Genomic DNA, 15,733 nt, shown 5'->3' with positions numbered 1-15,733 from the left:
AACTAAATACCACCAACCCCCCAGCTATAAGATTTCCTCAATGGAAAAATTAGTATGGAAATAGCTTCTCTGCCGCCTGGCCATTTCAAATGTGACCAAAACTGACAGCTACATTTCAGGAAAAAGAAAAAATGGAACAAACATTTTCCTGACCCAATCACCAATCCACAACAGTAGAACTCTCACTGACAAGTTCAAGTTTCAGCTCTGTCTGGTGACGCTACTGCTGTGCCCTGGAGAAAGCAGCCTGGCTCGCGGCTTCCTTATCACCCCGCCCCTTCCTGGCCTTCCGATCCAGGCACTTAGACACTTTCAAACTTTCTGGCGAAAGCAGACTCCAAAGAGTGCTGCTTAGAGCCACAGATTATTCTGACAACATGACGGAACTAATTTCAATGAACTAAATTTCATTTCCAACGGATGAGTAGATCTTGGCTCCATGTAGAAAATGATTTTAGTCACTAAGCAGTCTCCACCTGATGTTTGTGCCTTGTTCCTCTCCTCCTCCCTCGCCTTCAGCAACTCCCACCTCTTCTCCCATCCCTCCTTCCCAGGGGATGTCCCAAAGCCACGGCAGGCTCTGGCTAATAAGAAAGACCCTGGCCACACAGACAACAACGTGGTGATTACCGGAGGGAAGGGGGTGGGGAGAGGAAGAAGACGGTAAAGAGGGGATGAATGGTGATGGAAGGAGCCTTGACTTGGGGTGGCAAACACGCAATACAATATAGAGATGATGTGTTATAGAATTGTACACCTGAAACCTGTATAATTTTATTAACCAATGTCACCCTAATAAATCTAATAAAAAGTAAAAAATAAAAGATAGAAAAAAAGAAAAGAAACGAGAAAGGGAGGGAGGAAGGAAAGAAAGACCCAGGCCATGAGGAGGGGCTGGGCTTCTGATGGTCCCTGACTCACCTGTCCTCAAATATCCCCACAGCCTCACCATGGGTTCCTGAAATTCCTACTCTCCCTTTGTGTCAGGGCATCCTTTCCAGAAACCAAATATTCTACCTGGAAGTGGCAGTGCACTGACCCTTAACAGATTAGTCCCATTGCTTTCCTAAAACCAGCAGAGGAAAGTGACGAGTAATTACTAAATTAGAGACACAGGACAGGTACCCCATGGTGGGAGAATGGGAGGTGTATACAACTCTCTTTGCCCAGGATCCTCAGACAGGGTAAATGTAACAATATAACAGGTGCCCTGGATTCTAAAGAAAAGAGTGGGTTCCAAAGGGAACTTTACCTACTTCCTATTTAGATCAGCACCCTGCCCTTCCACCCCCCTCCCTAACACACGCACACTCCAAATGCAGAGTGCAGCTGGCCACATGTTTGCATGTCAGCCCAGCCAGCCTTGTCAAAGTGTATGGGGGTGAGAAGAGAAGGAGGGGGGTGGGAGATGAGAGGGTGCCTTCACCCAATGTTTCCCCATGCAAATGTCCGGAAATCTCCGTTGGATTTCCTCCTCTTGCAGGCTTTGAACACCATTAAATGTGGGGCCCAAAGCACTGTAAATTATCACACCTCAGTGTGGATGAGCTTATTAGATAAAGTCTAGGTCAGAGCCCATTTTGATAACAGAAAGGGAGGGAGTGATTGAAGGCAAGACAGCAGTTAGAACAGGAGTCTGTGGGAGGGGGAAGAGCACTGGCCTGAAGGAAACCAGTTCCCTCAAACCAATTTGCAAAACACAAATTCACTGAAAAGCAATTCGTCACGTGACTGTGCTCTGGGAGCCACTCCGGGCTCTGTGTCCTTAACTCTACCCTGGGCAGGTCTGCACCACGAGCTGCAGAGCGCCTTATCAGGAAGGTCTGGCGCTGCACGCAGGCACACTGTGTTGAGTTGGGATGGGGTGGCTGCGGGAGCCGCAGCTGCTGCGGCCGCCGTCGGCTTATCGCAGGGGACTCAGCTGTGGCAGCAGCGAGTGTGGGGGGCGCTGACTGCTGGGGTTTCCGTGCTCACTTGTGCAGCACAATCACGTCCCACGGGCAGTGGTTGGTCCTGAATGCCTCAAAGCTGGGAACTTGGCAAGTCTAGAAGGAAAACACCTCCAGTTTCCTGCTGCTGCTTGGGGTGGCTATCCCTGCTGCTTGCAGCCAGTGTTAGAATCTCCGTCCAGAGGGGATTCGGGACAGACGGTCTGCGCAGACAATGCGCAGGGTGTTAGAGACCCTGCTGAGGAAATCAGGGGCCAGAGTCGTAAAGGGGTTCGCTAAGCTCACACAGCCTTTCTAGGGCACAGCCACATATAGAACCAACCTGGATTTCCCAGAAAAAGCAGGGTGGCGGGGTGCGTTTCCCTCTAGAAACTAGTATGTTTCTTTTTATCCGACGGTGAAAGCCTATCTCCCCGTTTTTATTATCAGGCAGCTGAGAGCTAATGCTCCGTCACAGCAGTCAGCCCTAAGGGTCTGGCCGCAACTGCTGGAGTTGCTCTCCAGGATCATAGCTCTGGTCCACACACAGCCTCTCCCCTTCCCGCCCGATGTCACACGCCACCCTCTCAAAGCCGCACACGTGGCAGAAGAGGGACCATCTAAATAGATCTGCATCTCTAATCATTTCACTCAGCTCCCACCCTGATCCCGGTTCAAGGAACTCTTCCTTTTTTAGGATTTTTAAAAAATTTTTTGCATTTATGTTTAATTTGTTTTCAGTGCAGCCACCCTAAGTTATTAATACTTCCAAGTCTCATACTGTGGGAACCGGAACCTAATGCGCTCAGCGGAGCCATGGAACAAGCCCACCCTGGCACAGCGCTGACAGCCACGTGGGAGGAGGCCCAGGAATTCAGCGCAACGCCGCGCAGGAACCCGCGTGGCAATCGTTTGTCTCAATATAACTACAGGTACAGTCACTGCGGTCACTTCATGCTGAGCATTTACTTAATCTGATTCAGCAAACGTTTACTGAGAACCTGTTCTGTGCCAGGCTGGAGGTGAATAAAAGACAAACTCTGGCCTTAAAGAACTCACTTTAGTAGAGGAAACAGATGTATTAACAGTAAATGCAAACTTATGTGAAAATGCCCAAACTGGCATGTGTAAGACGAGAAGCAGCACAGAGGAGAAAGAAGTTGCTCTGTCAAGGAGGTCAGGAAGGGTTCACAGAGGCTTTTACAAGGCAGCCGGTGCATAGCCAGGGTTTAAGTTCATTAACAACAGCAACATGAGTAGCCAGTGTCTGAGTTTAAACTCTAAACCCGTGAGGTAAAATTTCAGGAATTAGGCTCCCAGCAATCCTCATCAAGTGGCGTTCTCTTTCTTCCAGGGAGCCTCTGAATTCAAGGGATACACAGCATCCAAACCCACTGGAGCAAGTTTCCTCCAGCAACTTGCCTCAGCAGGAGGACCGCTGGCTACCACCCGGTAGCCAATATGCCTGAATGCCAGGAATCTAATTTACTGCACACATACAATAAGAGCTTGCACAATGATCTTATCAGATGCATAGCTGGTCTGTACAGGAGACCACTATGGTACCAAAGGAGTGTTTCACGAATACATACTATATTTAATACTTTCTCTTTTAAAGCAGTGTTTGTTGATAAAATAAGAAGAGGCAAGGGATATAAGTTCTGTGAGCTATTTGTTCTTAGCTATAACTAAGAACTATAGTCATAACTATAATTATAGCTATAACTATAAACAAAGAAGAACTATAATATATCACCTGTTCAAAGCAAGGATCCATGTGTTTTGCTTTAGTTAAATTGAGTTGTTTGCTAAAAGGCAGGCTTGCTGAATCTTGCTTCCCATCTTTTCATCTATTCCATGTAACTTTCACAGCCAAATGGCAGACAGGCTGCTGAGGGACAGGGAATCACACATTTCTCTCCCCAAATAAATGGGAATAGAAGATAAGCAGGAAGGAGGTAGAGGAATATGAGAGTAAATGCTTCAGCGAAATTGGAAGCAGGGGAGCAAAGCAATAACTACTTGTGGCCATTTTATAACCACATGCCTTTCTCAGAAAAACACCAGCTTGCCAGATTCCTCTTGCTAAAGACACCTCCTTCTGGGTCCCCAATTACACTTATGTTAGACTGGCTGATAGTATCCCACAGCTCTTGGCTGCTCTGTTCTGCTTTTCTTTCCCCACTCTTTTTTTCTATTTTGTTTCAATTTTGATCATTTCTATTGACTTATCTTCAAGTTCTTTGAGTCTTTCCTCTGCTGGGTCCAGTCTACTGGTGAGCCTAATGAAGAAATTCCTCGTCACTAAGGAAGTGATTTTTTGTTTTTGTTTTTTTAATTTCTAGCAATTTGTTTGAGTCTTATAATTTGTTTCTCTTCTGAAATTCCCCCTCTGTTCATGAATGTTGTCCCCTATTCCCATTGGATCCTTTACCATATTAATCACAGTTATTTTAAAGTCCATCTGATAATTCCAACATCCGGGTTATCTCTGAGTTTGGTTCTGTTGACTGCTTTGTCTCGACAATAATTTCTTTTCTTATGAGTATGTTGCAATTTTTAATTGAATGCCAGACATCATGTGTAGAAGTGCAATAGAGACTGAAGTAAAGAGCACTTATGCATAGAAATAGACATGCCTCTTCTTCCGTGAAGTTTAGCACGGCTGGGGTGGGGGGAGCTGAGTCAATCCAGTCAAGAGCTGACCGAGGTCTGGGTTTTGTTTGTTACCGTCAATGCACCACAGCCTTCACGTCCCTGTAGAGGCAGGCTGCTGTTACCTTGAGCTTGGAGTAGGAGCTGGGTGATGAGGGTTTTTCTGTGTTCTCAACCTCCCCTCAGCTTTCAGCCACCCCCGTGTGCCTCTGCCTCAAATGGGGTCTTTCTCCACACTCCCAGCCCCCTCCTGGCAGCATATGCTCTCCCTTGTTACAAGGTGTTGAACATGTCGGGGAGCACAGATGTTCTTTTTTGTTCTGATCCATCCTCAGTCTTAGGCAGGCTGTTGCCTGGACCTCAAAAGTAGGATTTGGGGTTTCTAGGGTTTTTTTGGGGGGGGGGTTCTGGTATTCCTTCCCCTCTCCTCAGTGGCAGCAAAACCTGCCTTGTCTCTATACCTGATCTGGAATGGAAGGTTCTTGTTCTTCCTCCTGCAGCAGCAGACGAATAAGTCCTCCTTATTTTGGTAGGGTCCTGCCCTTGCCCAGGAGTCGGGGGTTTGCCTCTACCTTTCCTGCAGCGGCACTGGCTCTCCACCTGTGTCCTCGGGCAGGATGGTTTCCCACCCCTCCCCAGGGGCAGGGGCAGCTAGTTTCTATTCCTCGCCATGGAGAATGAATTTCTGCCTGTTGTCTGAGAGAGCTTACTGTTGCTTCTCATGAGGGAAGAGTCTAGGGAAGCCGGCAAAGCTCTGTCTAGTCTTTCCCCACCCACCCCCACCTCCACAGCCACCAAGGGAGGCTCTCTCTGGTCTCCTGACTTATCCCGATGTCTCTCAGGAGCAGCTGGTGGAAGCTTGTCAGGGACACACTGGACCACATGGGCCCCTAAGAATTTGTTTGATTTTGGTATGTGTGGCCACCACCTCTGTCGGCTATATTCTGGCAAAGCAGAGACCGTGGCCCTCTCCCTGGAGGGGCTTCTTGTCCCTCTTTGGAATCCGGTTAACTTGGTGGCTCTACTACCATAGCCCTCTGATAGGATCAGGAAAAATTAGAATTCTGTAGAACTTCCAGCCCTTGCTCACTGTCAGGATGGGAGCAATGTTCTTGGAAGCTTTTACATCCTACATACTCCTTCTACTGAGCCTCTAAGGCCAACTGGCCCCGTATGATCTCGTTCCACACGGTTCTAATACAGCAGACAGTCCTTTTAGGCTCTTTTTTTAAATTTTTTTGGCAAAAATATTATTGCTAAGCATACACCTGGAGTTTGTCTTCTACTTTTGCTCTTTTTCAGGTAAAATGTCAATTTAGAGGATTCTTCTGAGAAACAATCTGTCTGACAGGAGGAGGAGGAGATCACAGCCAGGCCGTTGGTTGCAACATTTTTTAAAAAGAAGAAAAAAGTCATATTCAGCCTGACTGATTTATTTGGAGTATTTTCTTGTACCAACTGTGAGGAATTCCACAGGCAAAATACACAATTCCAGACATTTGTTCTCAGCAAATTATTCCTCTGTTTAGCATCTCTGATTGCCCCAATTACACTAATTGATTAGTAAATGTACAAATACAGTAGCCATGTCATGGGAAAGTTAATGCTTATCCTGCCCAGAGCAGAAGATGGTTTCAAATAGAAAGGATGTGATATCCTGAGATCCTATCTCTCTTTGGAAATGGCAAGGACATAAAAGCTGATGCTTACATTTTTGGGCGGACACACAACCTTTCCATTCCTTTTCTCGCAGCCACTTATTTTACCTGCAAACACGGCCCCCACAGAGCTGGCCGCCCCGAGCCGTGTTCCGCGGGCCTCGGGGCTCGCCTGCCCTTTCCCACCCCCCGCCCCTGGAACTCATTATTTCAGTCCTCCAGCCGCTTCCTTTGAGTTAAGCACTGCATTTCCAGGAACTTAAACTAGTGTGCTCATGTAGTATGTGGAAAGTATGACCTTTTTATTCATAAACACCTACTACCATGTATGAGCTCAGTTAACCAGATTAGATGGCTGCCTTTGTGCAGGGCTCGCAGGCAGCAGGGCACTGGCCATGAGGCCTTAGTGGGGAAGGAAAGCACTAGGGTCCTGGGAAGAGTAAATCAAGAGCAGTGGCAGAGAAAGCCAAGAAGTCTGACGACTCAAGAGCAAACGAAAAGGAGGTATGGGAGGGGGACTTCTAGGTCGCTTTGCCTTCATGCTACACTTCACTCCGCTCATGTGGTCAGTAAAAAAACAATCAGAAGATCTTCCCCATAATAAAAGGACAAGAGTGTATATGTAAAGGGTCATATACCTAGGCTTTTATATATAGGTTTTCACTTTCGTATTCAATATGGATTCTCTTTTAGTTCGCTGTATCTGTCAAGAGAAGGTAAGTATTATACTCTATGTTACAGAAGTGTAATTCCCTGAGTAACAACCAGTCTGTACATTTGTGACCTCTGGCTTTGCCCCATTATTGGTTCCTATTTGTGGAGCAAGATCACTTGCGTTATATATTTGCAAGTCTACAGGCCTGCAACAGAGCAGCAAATAAGAATTAAGCAGCGCTTATGGAGAGAAAAGAAAGGATTCAAATGGCTGCCATTCCTGTTCCAAATCCTGAAATTGATGGGAAAGAGCAAAGCAGTGAGGGAAGGAAAATAAAGGCAAAGACCATGGAAACCAAGGAAGGCAGAGGAGACAATGTTCAAACAGGAGATGACAGGACAGGAAAGAGGGAGACGCTGTCACAGTGGGTTGCCTAGATAGGGAAAGGAATTACGCAACTAGCAAAACCACTACTACGACAATAATAGTTTTGATTTCTTTCTCCAAATTGCCTGCATCAAATTTCAGCCCCAAAAGAAAAGAATCCAAAAGTGAATGGGAGTTCTCCCACCTTCTCGTCTCTTCCATTCCCTTCCCTCTCCTCCTCTCCCAGCTCGGAGATGTAGGCATCTGAGGAAGCAGGTAGTGAACCAGAAGCAAAGCCCTGCAGACGCTTTGTCAGAAGTGTGTCTGGTGTGTGAGAAAGAGGAGGGCTACTCTGGCGTGGCTGAGAGGTTGTTACACTGAGCACATAAATTAAGTATGGAGAGGATGACGCCAATCAGTGGGAGTCAGCTTTCTCTCTGTGAGTAGGGATTTACAAACCTGGAAAGAGGAAAGGCTAGAAAGAAGCCTGAGGTGTTGGACTAGTGTTGGAAATACTGACATGCTGCCATGGATTTTTAAAATATATATACACACAGATAGCTGTAGAAATAGTTTACAGATGTGTGCACACAGGCACATGTAGCAACCAGCAGCAATGGGCACATCGAGTGATCAGATTTTGGTGTCTAAATACCATCCTTGGAAAAATGGCTGATCCAGAGTTGGGTCAGGGAAAACACAAAATGACCTTGGGACAACTTGTGCCAAAAAGTAAGAAAATGCTCAAACAATGATGAGGACAGGTCAAAGAACAAAGAAGCCAGATTATCGAAAGAGCTCATATTGGCCTAATTTAGCTTTGAACATTGAAATACATCATGAGAATATGAAATTACTGTCCATAAAATAAAGGAAAAACCCATGAGTTTGTATAGGTATAAATAAATATGAACAAAATAAATCAATGAGGGAGGAGGAAAAGCTTATCCCTCAGTAGAATGCCAGCTAATAAATGTACAAGAAAAGATGGAGACGGAGAATCATTCTTTGGAACCTCATGGTTGTAGTTAATACAAGTTAAAGACATCAATGTGTGCCAACGGTGATGGCTGGAACTTTGATGAGAAACAGGGTATTGGCATAACATCAGTATATTTGCCCACCTCTGCCCGGCAACAAAATACCGAGAAACTACAAAGGAAAACATCAATGATTTTATAGTAGAAAAACCTGGTAGACACCAACTCAGGTGATCAGGATTAACATCTCCAGGAGGGAAAACGGAGGGTGATTTCTGTGGTATTCCAACTGAAAATGCCCCTAGTCTAGTCAGAAGCAAACATGGGCAGACGCAGTTAAGGTTCAAATTACAGAACGGGACACTGTCAAAAACATGAGAGACAAGCAAAGACTGAAGGAAGTGTTTTATGCCGAAGGAGACTAATGAGACATGACAATGAAATGCAAAGTGTGTTCTGGGTAGACTCCTGGAACAAGATGATTCGAGATGATGGAGATGGGGCTGGAGATAGACATGGGGGTGGAAGAGGTGGCTGGAGGGCAGGAAAGAGGGCATACAGGGTGGCCGGGGAAAGAGAGGGAGAGGAACAACTCCTCATTGTTGGGACAGTTGGCAAAATGTTAACGGGGCCTGTGGACGGTTGTGCAGCATCCCTGTTGATTACCTGGCCGGTGTCTTAGAGCGTGGCTATGAGGGAAAGTATGCTGACTTTTGGGTTGTGCCCACTGAAATGTTTAGAGGTGATGGGGAATTATGTTATATATAGTATATATGATAGACAGGTAGATGGCTAGCAAATGCAGTACAATGGTAATAGAGAACTGGAGAATCTGGGTGAAAGAGATGTGGGAATTCTTTGTACTATTCTTGAAACGTTTTTGTAGATTTGAAACTCTTTAAATTTTTGAAAATGAAATTGGAGGTCAGAGAGAGTGGTGGTGGAAGAGGCTGCTGCAGAGGCAGAGGCAGGGCTGAGCCTCGGGGCTCCGGCCATGGGAGCAGAGGGCGGGCGTCCGGGGACCCAGGGCCAGGGTGAGGAGCTGAGCGTACACAGCCCTCGTGTCCGATTAGGAGACGTGCGAGTCTCCAGACTTCAGGGATTATTCCAGGGTAAAAGTCCCGGAGTGCCACCAAACGATGACCGGTGACCGGAGAGCAGCCCCTGGCCTCACGTGGGAACCAGGTGATGGGGAAGCCTCTTTGGGAGGGCAGGTGTCGGGTTCTGCAGGGCCATCCCACCTGCGGCCTCTTCTGACCCAGATATCGCAGGGCTCCCCAGACCCTGCTTGGTGGGCTGGGTCTGCTAAAACTATGTGATCCTGGAATCTGATGGATCAGAAGCCAGACAGAACTGAAGCAACTGCCATAACCCGGGCAGAAAATCATACCTTATCTCCCTCTCCAACCTGTCTCTTTCCCAGGGATGGGGAAAGTGGAATAAGTGCAGAAACAGGGAGGAAAGGACAAACTCAGAGAGAAAGAAAGAGGTGACGCAGATGGAAAAGAACAAGACCAGCTCTAAGCACTTTCTCTCCTTTGTTTTACTGCAATCTAAATTTAGTGCTCCTACCCAGGTAGCTCTTAAGACTCATAGTTTACTAGATATTCATGAAGAGGAAGAACACTCTAATCCTTTTCATTATCTTTCAAAGAAAAGAAAGGAAGAAACCCACAACTATTTCAGTGCTGTGCAAGGAGGCGAATCAACCCCGGATCACCTTCTCTCTACTCTCAATAAAACCCTGTGCAGCCTCCGCGCTCCGCGAAGTCCCCTGGCTCAGAGCAGATCAGCTGCCGGCGGTGAGGCCCTTTGGGAGGCTGGAGGAGGAAGTGTGAGCTCAAGTTAATGAGAGAATGGGACTCTGAAATTCAGCTCAGCAGCTAAGAATATCTCCTATGGACTAGAAACAGTTTCTATGTCCGAGATCTTGGCATTCCTTTAAAAAGAGAAAAAGAGCCAGACCTTCAGAAGCAGGGCAGTGGGGTTTAGAGCAAAGAACAGTAGATAAGGAATTGAGGCCTCTGAACTGTCCTCCTGCCCAGACACTTTATACCCCTGGGCTGCAATCTTTCTATATTCTTCTATTTTTTTTTTTTTTTTTTTTTTTTGAGAGAGAGAGAGAGAGAGAGAGGAGGAGAGGGAGAAAGAGAGGGAAAAAACATTGATTGGTTGCCTCTTGTGTCCCGACCAAAGGCGCCCAGGCCGGTGACTAAACCTGTAACCCAGGCATGCACCCTGACCAGGAATAGAACCGGTGACCTTTCGCTTTGCAGGACTCCCAACCAACCCGGCCACACCGGTCAGGGCAGGTCCTCAATCTTTGTATCTTCAAAATATTAGAACTGCTCTACCTCCCAGCTTCCTCTTAATTCTACAATTCTAGAATAAAACAATGTAACAGCTCTCAGAGAACAATTAAGGTATGCATGTAGAGATGTATAGAAAAAAGTATGACAAGATTCACACCACCCTGTTGACAGAGACTTGGGGCAGAGTGGAAGGCTTACAGAAGACTATATATGAGTATTTCTGTATAGTGTGACTTTTTAAGTAACTACCATGTATTAATTTTGCTGTTAAATTAAAAATCACGAAACAATTAAAATCAGGGGTATGGTTGTCAAAAAGGACAAAAAAAGTTTATATCAAAGAATTCACGATCAAATGTAAATAATCCCAGGCAAATTTACATGTATGGCCTATTCCAATCAGAACGAGTAGAAACTGGGTTTAGCGTTTCCTCTAATGTACAGCAAGGGAAATCTTCCTTCCAGGCCCAGATCAAATGTCATTTTTCTCTGTGTCTTTTCCTGTCTCTCTTCAGCACACCATACCCTATTTCCAGCCCCTCAAAAGTAAACTGCTCTTTCAACCATGTTCCCATGGCATTCAGCGAAAGCTCTAGCAAGGCCCTTTATCAAATGGAACTGCATTTATCTGGTCTGCTGTCTGTGCCTTTCAACAGATAGGACTTCTTCAGGTTCTGTGTTTTCCTCACCTTTGTGTCTCAGATCCTAGCATGGGGGCTGGCACACAGTGTGTGTTCCATAAGATTCTGCAGAACTGAATGCACATCATGCAACCAGACACAGACACAGCGCTATCTTTTTTCTTAGTCTCCCAAGAGTAGTACTATCACAGCCGGTCCACATATCGTACAGTCATAGCAATCAAACCATAAAGGGGAGTGTGGAGGGTGCAAGATGTTCCAGATCATTCTGAGGATGCCCTTCACACTTTTCGTCATCCCTATGATCCCAGAGATGTCCCTGATGTCACTACAAATGGACATCCTTATGTAACTGAATTGGTCAGTTAACTCTTCCTTTTTCAAGAAAGGAGGGAAAAAGAGACCAGTACAAGGAAGGTCGCCCAGAGGAGTAAAGAGCTCTGCTGCAAGTCTCAAGTCCACCTGCAGGGTGCAGTGTAGAGACTCAGTCTGGGAGTTGGGAGACCCAGCCTTGAGTTCAGGAAGACTCTTCATCTCTCCGAGTCTCACTGACCTCACTTGTCCTGCTAAGTCCACCTCACAGGTGATGTGAGCACTAAAAGCTGCCATGCCTGGGGAAGGACTCAGGAAAACAGAGACACTATGGAACTGCAATCTGTGGTTATCAAGCACTGTGGGTCACTCTGACTCATGATGTGTAGTCAAATTACTTTAAAACTGTAGATTGGTCATTATAATTAGCAAGATGAACATCAGATAGCTTGTTTCTGCTGAAATGCAGAGGTAATTTACCTATTTAAAATAATTCAGAAGATAGAGATTTTTAAGTTCCATTGTCTTCACTAATATCTTTCTAGTAAGAACTGCAGAAGAATCCATGGTACCAGACAGGGGGCATCTACTTGCTTCTCTTACTTAACTGCTCCCGCCCCACAGACCACGACTTTCCTATGTGGGGAGCTGCAATAATATATTCTTCTCTCTCCTTCATTGCTATTCCAGAGCCTCAACAAGGCAGCAAGTTTTCAGAAGGCTTAATATGAACATATTATCATATTGGGAAGGTTTTCTGCATGAGTTTGGGGGTGCAGGTAAAATTAGGAAACCATGTAGTTGAATGCCATTTCTATGCTTGTCATAGTTCCTAAGAAAGAGGAGATGACAGAGAAAAGTAACCGCTTCTCTATCTACACTGACCTAGACATAACCTTTGTAGCCTGACACCCTCACTCCTCTTCATTGACCCCTTCCTGCCTCACTGAACTGCTGGCTGCCTGTCGCCTTCACTGCTCCTGCCTTTGCACAGTCTGTTCCTTCGGCTGCATTTTCCTTTCCCCAATTCTCTACCTTGCAAGCTCCTACTCTTCCTTCAAAGCCCTTTCCTGAGTCATTGGCTTTTTGGCCACTACCCCCAGACCAGAAGCAGTGTGAGAATAGACACTGGGAGTCATTCAGCTTTGAGTAGCCAGCACAGGGCATATTCAAGCACCTTAATAAATATTGTTGAATCGAAGAATAAATGAATGAAAACATTCTCTGTGCTTGTTCTGGATGGCACTTATGACACAGAGTTTGTAACCTTCTACGTACAAGCTGGACTTCTTTACCTATCTCTGAGTTCTTTGAGAGCAGGGGATATATGAATTTCATCTCTAGCAAGGTGCTTGGATCCTTTTAAGTGCTCAATACATATTTGTGGAATAAATAAATAATCAGAGAAAGTTTCGGTGGTCTTAAGTGCATCTCATCAGATCCAAAGTCATAAAGCCCAGAAGATACTCAGAAGTAACCTTTAGACCTCAGCTTTCTGAGATATACAATAGGAGTGTTGAATGCCATGACCACTAAGCTCTTGGATTCCATAATTTGGGAAGGTAGCAACTGTCACAATCACCAGAGCCCAGGAAATCCCGATCGAAAGACTTGGCAACTGGTTTCTGCAGAAAAGATTACTCTGCAGCAGGAACTATTGTTATAGGTGCTCCATTTATTTGAAGTGCCTAAAACCCTTTACTTTTCAAGATAAACAAGTACCCAGCCGTGATGGCGAACATGTGAAATGTACATGTGGAAACTTAGGGAACGTCAACGAGACTAGCATGTCTTCACATGCTTCTGCTGGCTGTGCTCTAGCGTTGGAAGTCGTTTATGTTTTTGTGAACATTCAGGTGGCTGGGCTTCTGGATACTGCAGCCAATATTGCCACATACTTGACGAGTGGGGCTCGTGCCAGAATCCGAACCACAGAGTCATTATGCTGTGAATGACTATTTCACAATGCTCTTAAAAGTGATAGCGCTTAGATCAAGTTCCTCCAGGGGCTAAGCATCAAGTACATAAGCTCTCATCATTAGTGGTTACAGCAGGCTTAACATCCACTGACTGAACTGATGAGCACCTACTGTGTGCCAGGTAGAACCCTGAAAAAGAGCACTGAGTGAAACCAAGTCCTCCCCCCGTGAGGTGCCTACATTTTAGTGGAAAAGACAGAGAAACACAGATGCATCATCCTAAGTCAGGTAGTAGTAAGTGCTATGGAGAGAATCAGACAGGCTGTGGGGACAGACGTGCCTGGGATGGTCCAGAAGGGCATCTTCTGACCCCCTGCCTTATGCCAGCACTGCAGGCGAGGCTTCTCTCTTTGGTGGGAACTCTTCTCCTGGAGTCTCAAGTAACTTTCTTATGAGGAAGGCCAAGGGAGCCAGTGTTTGCCAGCATAACAGGGAAGAAAACAGAAAACTAAAGAGGTGAGGTTTTTGGCCCTTGGAGTTACAGATCACGGTGCTCAGTGGAGCATCCCAGTTGACCAAACAATTCTAGGAATTCAGGAGAACAGTGGCTCTGAGCATTCTCCGCTTGTGGTTTTTGTTTTGTTTTGTTTTGTTTTATTTGGCTAACTGGTAAACGTGTAAGGTCAGTTCGTTCATTGAACAAAGTATTTTTTTTACATTGCTATGGCCTCCATAGTAAACTATTTTCATTTGATTAAGTAATCTAGCAGTCATTCTGGAAATGACACATATGAAGCTGATACTGGGGTGTGCATAATTATGTAGCCATTTATTCAAACGAGTACCGAGCATCTACGATGGCATACCCTAATCTGGGTGCTGTGGGGAATGCACAGTCATGACCTTCACCTTCAGGTGGCTAGGTGTCTACTGGGACAGATAAGATGGGCTCAACATTACCGTGCTACATGGCAGGACACGACTGAGCTGCAAGAGAGAGGCTGGTCACTGAATTGCAAAGGCAGAGATGACTTCAGGCTCTGGGGATCAGAAACATCTTCACAATGGGTTTTGAGCTGAGATTTGTATGAATTATCCCATTGCCACATGGTTCTTGCAGTGGCAAGAACGACATGGTCCCAGGCTGACAAAGGGGCCCTGGTGGATACAGGGTCCTTCTGTTGTATGTGCTAAGACCACGATAGCCAGGGTGACGACACAGCAAACCCAGGGAGGCGAGTCCTCCAGCTTCACCACCTCCTGGTCCTCTCTTACTCAGAGCTACTGCTGGGATCTACCCAGTCCACGGCCTCAGCCACCTGGCCAGTCTCCCTGCTTCTGCCCCTGGGCCCCAAGCCTATTCCCCCCACAGCACCCAGGGTGATCATTTAAAAATCTACATCAGGGCTCTGACTGGTGTGGCTCTGTGGACTGGGCATCATCCTGTAAACCAAAGGGCTGCTGGTTCGAGTCCCAGTCAGGGCACATGCCTGGGTTGTGGGCCAGGTCTCTGGCTGGGGGCACGAGAAAGGCAACCAATCACTGTGTCTCTCACACATGGATGTTTCTCTCTCTCTCTCTTTCTCCCTCCCTCCCCCTATCTCTAAAATAAATAAATAAGACCTCTTTTTTAAAAAATCTACATTAGATTGGGCATCTCTTGTGTAAAATCTCCCAGTGGCTTTCCATCACCCTTATGGTAAAATCCAAGCCTTCATCAAGCCCTTCGGGGTTTGGCCCTGGCAATTCCCCCACCTCCGTGCCTGCCGCCTGCCCTTTCATCACCCCACTGCAGCCACACTGCTCTTGCTGTTCCCCAAACCAACCCAGCTCACCCCTGCCCCCGGGACCCTTGCGCATGCTTCCCCCTCTTCCAGGAACGCTCTTCCCCAGAAACCACATGGGCTCATTTACTTCTCCTGGGTCTCTCATAAGCCATGTCCTTCCAGAGGCCTTCCTTAGCCACCCCATCTAAAACACCTTTCTCTTACATGATAATTCTCATTGGCTGACATTATATATTTCACTTTCTTAGTTATGTCTGCCTTCTTTACTGACATATAAATGGCACAGGAGCACAGGCTTTGTTGATTCTGTCTGTCTTGCTCAGTGCCTGGAATAGTACCTGGCACAAAGTAGGTGCTTAATAAATACATGTGGGATGATCTCACAGAGGCACTGGTGGGATAATATTCAACATGCCTCTCATCCCAGTTTTCATCAGCCAACGCCAGCATTTGCCTTCCTCGAATGCTGAATGACTTCCAAATATCTATCTTTGGGTTGGACCTCTTATCTAAGTTCCTG

The 15,733-nt window shown here is 46.2% G+C and overlaps 1 protein-coding gene across 5 annotated transcripts in view; it reads right to left on the bottom strand.

The window, feature by feature from the left end:
* Positions 1-15,733, bottom strand: part of ANK1 (ankyrin 1) — a 193,438-nt gene that overhangs the window by 71,691 nt on the left and 106,014 nt on the right. The gene's annotated exons all lie outside the window — the stretch shown is intronic.

Source organism: Pteronotus mesoamericanus, unplaced genomic scaffold (assembly GCF_021234165.1).
Source record: "Pteronotus mesoamericanus isolate MK-2021 breed Mesoamerican mustached bat unplaced genomic scaffold, CSHL_Meso_final contig_169, whole genome shotgun sequence".
NCBI classification, from domain to species: domain Eukaryota; kingdom Metazoa; phylum Chordata; class Mammalia; order Chiroptera; family Mormoopidae; genus Pteronotus; species Pteronotus mesoamericanus.
This window is presented reverse-complemented; position numbering and strand designations above follow the sequence as displayed.